The 7,496-nt window shown below is 35.6% G+C and overlaps 2 long non-coding RNA genes across 2 annotated transcripts; one reads left to right on the forward strand and one right to left on the reverse strand.

Annotated features, from left to right (window-relative positions):
- The first annotated feature begins 4,149 nt into the window (after positions 1-4,149).
- LOC104265403 lies at positions 4,150-5,218 on the forward strand. The gene is made up of 2 exons (XR_717135.3): positions 4,150-4,369; positions 4,741-5,218. It is a non-coding gene; the product is annotated as an uncharacterized LOC104265403 (long non-coding RNA).
- Positions 5,219-5,380: 162 nt separating this feature from the next.
- Positions 5,381-7,490, reverse strand: LOC108950527. Its single transcript, XR_001975250.2, has 2 exons — positions 5,784-7,490; positions 5,381-5,624 (listed from the first exon to the last, which is right to left on the reverse strand). It is a non-coding gene; the product is annotated as an uncharacterized LOC108950527 (long non-coding RNA).
- Positions 7,491-7,496: the final 6 nt, after the last annotated feature.

The raw sequence follows: 7,496 nt of genomic DNA on the forward strand, positions 1-7,496 counted from the left end.
GTTCTTTTTATGTGACACAATGATGTCCTAACTGATCGATGCTGGCATTATCTTAACNGATCGATATTCGCTTATTAAATATAAATACTTTCGTTCTTATGAAATAAATACAATTAAGTTCCATGGGAGTTTGTAACTTTTATTCCGGATAAAAATTATTGGCATTCTCAGACGGAGAGCTACACCTAGGCGCCGCGTACTCACTTTCCAAAACCTCACACGATTTCGCAGTTTTATTTTATGTACTGCTGGCGTTTTTAGACGGAGAAAAAATGAGCATGACTGCCTGTTTACGAATGTTTTTCTCTGCTGGCATTTTCTTATCTTGATCGATATTTCGCTTATTAAATAAATACTCTTTCATTTTTATAAAATAAATACAATTAAGTTCCATGGGAGTTCTCGTAACACTTATTCCGAATAAAAATCGTTTTTTATGTGACACAATGATGTTTTTGTTACGTAATACTGAGCCCTGATTGTGATCACGCATTGCGCTACAATCAGAAACAACAGTCGTATTGTAGTTTAAACCAATCTTACCCGTTTCCTATTATGTGCGTATTATTTATGTTACATTGTATGTTTTTATGGAGTACTAACTACGTTTTTAATACGCGTCCATTATTTTCTAAGCAAAAACTTGCGGACCCTTTTTAAATTCCTGGATACGCCCCTGCAATCTACCAATTACAAAAAAATATGCACAATATAAAAACGTTTGTCTTTTGTACCAATAATAATTGCTTACATTATGCATTCCAACCATGTTCGGGAGCTCTAATTAACTTTAAATGAATATATTATATCCACTGTAAATCCACCGACTACTAAAATGTGTATGTTGTAGTTGATTTCCGCGCAGTTTCTGTTTGTGCAGTCAAGCGTGATAGCGTGAACGAAAAAGCTGCAATTGATGACGTAATGCTGGAGATTCCATACATGTTACATTGGTAAAAGTCATATCCTTCCCAATGGGTGCAGAGCATGGCGCCCTCTTATAACAGGCCTGGACACCGTCGGTGCCTCTCGAAACTGGAGGCGGATGATTTTACGGCACTAGTACGAATTGAGTAGACAGTTTTGATGAGTTATATGACGAATTCTATCGCATTAGATAACAGTAGTATAAATGTTTGAATTTTTCCATTTAGCCTGCGTGTATTATTATGTTTATGATTGGCCACCAGTGTAAAATTTCAAGCTTTGTTTGTTTGGTTATGCGCGCATGTGTTGTTAGTGCTAAATTAAGTCCCTCAGACATTTTAACTAAACTTCCCTAACTATAAATATTCTCTAAAGTACAAGACCTACCATTTCTCAGTTTATTTTTTTGCATTTATTATTTTGTATTTATTGTTATATTTAATTTCATGTGTAAGTAATGCACTTCCTCTACAATTTACAAGTGTGCTCCTGAAGCTGTTCACTGTGAACTATTGGTGGAATTTCTTTTTGGGGGTTTTGTTTTTCCATCAGGGCCCAATCTTTGGGTAAATTCTCTTTAAAGCCGACTCCCCCCATTGTACGGGTCGTGTCTTTACGCACACTTTTGTTTCCGCACACTTTTGTTTCTATTAGAAGTTTAACTTAATTAAATAAATGGCTACACCTAAGTGTAAACATGTTTTTAACTGTAAGCGTGTTTTAACAACTGTTGTTTTGTCGCTATATCCTGTCTTTTCGTTTGAAACATTTCTAATTCTTCGCTACTGTAATCGAAGAGACAAATAAAAGTTATTATATTTATTATTATCTTATGGGAAATCCCATGCATTGCGCCACGGCCAATATTTTTTACTTCAGCGGTTGAATTTGCGGTTTTGAAACTCATTTTTTTCAAAAGCTGTTTCGTATTTTGAAATTATGATGGTACCTTTAGAATTTAGATCACATTTGAGCATATCTATCAATACACAAATTTTGGTTTTTCGTTGGTATGTACCTTTAAGCTGAACAACATCTCCGAAAGTGAGCCATTTTTAGTGTGTATACACAGCAACGAGCCAACAACAATTTTTTGGAATATAATATATCTTACTTTTATTTGTGTGATAATATCCATAAGGTCTCTTTCATTATCTGCAGGTTCTGGCATCCATAGTTCTTTGAGGCATGTCTCCTTTTCTTAAAACAATTTGTGTAGGGAAGTTGTCTGATCTGTACGCCTCCGTGGTGAAAGGGGTCGCTTAAAACTTGCCCTGTGTAATAAATCAATAACTTGTTACCGCAGAAGTGGATAACATCAATGAAAAGTAAATTATGAGCAGTTATGTACCTCTGTGCTGTGTCTGTCCGTATAAGCTCATCCAATCTGGGTGCTTTTGCTTTTTGTGAAACTTGGATGTCTGCTTCCTCACCAGAACAGCACTCTTCCGTAGACGAAGAATAATCTACTGCTTGTTTTTTTGAATAGCTTTTTTTTTCGCATCGCTCATATGTATCTATAATTGACATTTAATGATGGTCACAAAATCAATACAGCTATGAATATAGTTTGTACTTACTTGCTTGGCATATTATAGTGCTTGGCATATTATAGAACAAGAGCAGGTTGTCCAATCTGCTGCAGGCATGGCTTGTTTCTGAACAAGCGACTGCATGTTAGTAACATCTTTCGGCCATTGACATGAACTTGTCCCTACCAGCCACTGTTTGGGTACTATATCATTAGACCCATCACTAAATTTAACGCATACAAATATTGCTTCATTTTTGTTTCTGCAGATTTAATACAAGTTAGCAATGTAGTAAAACAAATGCAACACAAACTTTTTCTTAAAGGGTAAAAGAAAACACTTTTTCATTTCACTGCATACTTTAAGCAAAAAGTAAGATTTCTGCAAACCAGAAACTTTTCTTAAAGGGTAAAAGAAAACACTTTTTCATTTCACTGCATACTTTAAGCAAAAAGTAAGATTTCTGCAAACCAGAAACTTTAAAAACTCCAACCAGTTTGGAATTTACAGGCCTGACAAAAAATGAACGATTACTGGTATACTGTTCAACCACAAAATACACTGAAAAATCAACTTTGAAAATATCACAGACATTAAACACCTCATTTCTGTACAGAATTGTAGAATCAGCTTGTGTGTTACGTTTAATAGTAATTTTTTTTTCGGGAAACACAAACATTTTTAAATAAGCAACAGCATTGTCATTAAAAGGACAATTTGTTATATTGCAAGTTTGTATAACAGCTATACAGGTTTAGGTTTGGTAATTGATCTGGACTGGCACCTATTGAAACGATCTATCACATTTTGGTTTTCATAAAAAAACACAAACCGTGCAACTTGCTGCAAGGGTTTAAAGCCGGATTTTATACTATTTTTTAAAACTCCCAAATAGCTTTCAAAAACAAAGCAATTAACATTTTCCAGAGACCCATACTTTTCATAACCTTCAGTTAAATGAATAAACTAACAAAAGATGTCCCATACAACTGGCAACACTTTAAAACAAAATCTTTTAAAAGACCACTACAAACATTCACATCCTCACTTGTTAACAAGTATCTCATAGCAATGGAAAAAATTAAGATAGCGCTCAGATGACAGGATATCCTTGTTTTTTTTAAAAATTACCAAACCAATTTACAACAAAAACATCCTAAACTCTATTGCTTTCCAATAAAGCAAATCACACATGGGCCTTAATTTTCTATTAAATTCTACAGGGATATAAGGTTTGAATTATTTAATTGCTTCAGATATTTTCTTTATAGCTGTAGATGATACTCGGGCTTGTAGTTGTTTTGGGACACCCCGCCACCATAGTAACAATCTTCTCCTTACTCCCAGACAACATGACAGGATATCCTTGTTTTTTTTTAAATTACCAAACCAATTTACAACAAAAACATCCTAAACTCCATTGCTTTCCAATAAAGCAAATCACACATGGGCCTTAATTTTCTATTAAATTCTACAGGGATATAAGGTTTGAATTTTTTAATTGCTTCAGATATTTTCTTTATAGCTGTAGATGATACTCGGGCTTGTAGTTGTTTTGGGACACCCCGCCACCATCATAGAGATACTAATATATAACACTAGAGGAGGCACCGCCATTCAAAGGGCCGCGGAACTGTGTTGCAAATTGAAGCCTAATTTGCCATGCAAGTTATGTTGCCAGATGAAACTTTGATTTAATAAGTGGTAGCATACGTTAGTAAAATGTTAAAAAATGTTTGAAACTTTTTTTTTGTTACATCACAATTATATAGAGAAATACACGCATGCACAGCATTTAACGGTGTGTATTTTTGGTCAACACTAATAGTGTAACAGTTACTAAGCCAACCCTTATATATATCTATGAGGCAATCGCAGAAATTGTGAATCAACAAATTTTATATTTGAAGGTAAGTAACCATTTTCTTTTTAAATATGTGATACTTAAATCCAATCAAGCAGACAAAAATATACATTTGTAGTTAACTCCAACCTTTGTTGCTATTGTAATGCTGGTTCTGAAGGAAAAAACAATTTTCTATGAGGCAATCGCAGAAATTGTGAATCAACAAATTTTATATTTGAAGGTAAGTAACCATTTTCTTTTTAAATATGTGATACTTAAATCCAATCAAGCAGACAAAAATATACATTTGTAGTTAACTCCAACCTTTGTTGCTATTGTAATGCTGGTTCTGAAGGAAAAAACAATTTTTAAAACGGAAGCGATTATAAAACGAACGGCACACCGAATTTTATTTAATTAGTACTTATATTACAGGAATTGCAGGATGGTGTTATCATGCGTTGCATGGGGCTGCACCAATAGAAAAACCAAGGATTGTGCACTAAGTTTCCACAGGTCTGCTTATAGTTGTTGTTGTAACGGTTGACTGTGCTCTGGTTCAGATTTAATGATATAAAGATACCCGAATTTAACTGTAATGAATAAAGATTGAATATTCAACAAGGCTGTATAGCGAAAAGAAATGTATGGCTGTAATGGAATGTACTTTCCCTTCATTCCAATCGTGATCATAAACAATTACCAGTCTTGTGTATGCCAGTTGAAGCAATTAACCCATGCCATAAGGTGTTTATTATTTTGTGACACATGTTTTCCGTTATATAAACCTTGCACTTTTTTGTATTGGGAGGCAGTACGGACGAAGAAGTTCCTGTGCTGTTTTCACTTTTGTCTCAAGCTTCGTACAATAAACTGAGCTATCTTACAATGCAATACAACGTCTTACAATCATGATTTGTGGAGTCGGATAGAATATGTTGTGGGAAAACAGCGATATTCACATAGTATTACACCCCCACAACATTATTAGTACAATTTTTACAAATTATTTTTTAAATTCAAGTAAAGAAGTGTAGTAAACACTAGTGTCAGTTCTCTAGACCACATAATTATAATATGAATAAAAAGCAAGTTTTGTATTAAGCGAAAGTGTTGATAGCAAACAAAAACAAGAGGTAACTGTATGCAAGATCCATCAAATAATGCAGATATTCTTGCAATTACAACAACAGTAGAAAAAACAACAAGTGAAATGGAAACTACAAGAAAATACAACCTTGATGCCCCATTGGTAGATCCAACGATAAACGACCACAGCTATTTTCCAGTATTTTCTTCCTCTTCAACATTGTTGACACCTAGGGTTAATTCTGTGGTAACATACATTGCTGGCTTTGTTGCTACAAAGCTAGTTGTTATGTAACTATTGCATAAATGGTCTCTATACAACCCAGCCACCAAGTTATGATCAGCGATACATTTTGATAAAAATTAAAGACAATGGTGGACTGACTTACCCATCACTGGATTTAATAAAAGTGTGCAACCACAGAGAAGGTATTTGCCGTTACCTAGCAGTTACAAACAGACCAACGAACAGAAAAGGAATACACACTGCTATTTCAATTAATGTATTGGAACATTTATCCTGTGACATTTTCTTAGACGCACCAACCATGGGGACCGAACTTACTGGTGAAGACTTGGTTAATAAAATCGTCCAAGTCTCAAAAAACTTTATGGTTAATGCAGGACAGCAAGTTACAGCCGCAGCTGTGGATGGCGAAACCTTGCTTAAAATGGGACGCCACTGAGAAAATGCAATCGGTGTTTCGGACGAATGGTGCATGGTCAATTGGGATTTGGGACACGGTTTAGAACTTACTTGATAGGCACGAAAAACATGCGCCACACTGGCTCCAAAATAAACACAAAACCGGAATTGTCGGGATAATCCAACAACATGCTTTGCATTTCAAATGGGGGGAAAGTTATGAGGAGGGTTTAGAGTTGGCCACTACGATGGGAGTGCGCTGGTACGCTTCGCAGAATTTTTGCACTACTCGCTGGGCACAATACGAAAGTAATGTGTGGATTTCATTTTTAAAAAACTGGACCATAGTAGTTTCTTACTATCAGGAAAAGTCAAAAGAATTGACCAATGTCCGGCGCGAAAAGACAGCAAGAGCTATTGAGGTCCAAGGTAAAGTGAACGCCATTACAAGCGTAACTTTTTTGTCCAGGGTATTGCTCTATGGCCTATGCGGATATCGCAAAGAAGCTTGGCATTTTGAGCAGTCATTTGCAAGATTTCTTAACGTTGCCATGGGACAAGTACGAGTTGGTAATTGGATTCGAGAGCTGCATAACGTCCTCTATTGCCGCCTTAAATGCCTTTTCCCTGGATGAAAATCTTTCCCTTATTTCCTCATTTTTTCCTTTGTTTACTGAAGCTTTTCCGGCAATAAGTCAAAAAGAGTATAAAGATGTGCCATTGCACGAAGACAAGGGATATAAAGTTGCAGTAAAAATATGATAGAATATTTTAACTACATTCAGGCAACATTTTACACTTTGAGTGACTCAAAAAATTCCGGAAGTAGTCCACAAAATTCGTTCCCGCACAACTGATCTGTCCTGCCTAGCCGTTGAAATTGAAGGGTTCCGGTCTTTGGTGGTTGGTGCGTTTAGATTCCTAGCTATTGGAACGGTGGAAGTTTTAATACAGCAGTACAAGTGTTTGCTACATCGTGTGTTCAATAATGACCGTCCATTTTTACCTCTAATAAGGAATGTTTCAAATGGATTATGACCGATGAAAATATCTTCCGTGGAATCGGAGATGTCGTTTTTTTTGTTGGAGCATTGCGCTTTAAAAAGCAGTTTAGAGTCCGTGGTTGAAGTCAATGGGTTCGACTTTAAACAAACACCTTCGTGATGGCGGTCTTGAACATTCTGTTCTTGCGTCGGAAACATTTCTCGACTGGAACATTCCATCCGCGTATACAGGCAAGGCTGACACTGTCATACGCGAAGCCATGCAAAATTTTAAATTCTTTAAAACGTCTTTGGCCGGAAACTTAAATCTGAGTTCAAATGTATGTTCACGGTTAAAAAAAGAAAATACGAAACTTCCTGGCTTGTTCGATTAATTATTTGCGTATCACTGCTTTACTTTGATGCATTTTTTTATGGAAAACTGTACATATGTTTACTGTTAGTTTTAATAA

Source organism: Ciona intestinalis, unplaced genomic scaffold, assembly GCF_000224145.3.
Source record: "Ciona intestinalis unplaced genomic scaffold, KH HT000209.1, whole genome shotgun sequence".
Classification (NCBI taxonomy): Eukaryota; Metazoa; Chordata; class Ascidiacea; order Phlebobranchia; family Cionidae; genus Ciona; species Ciona intestinalis.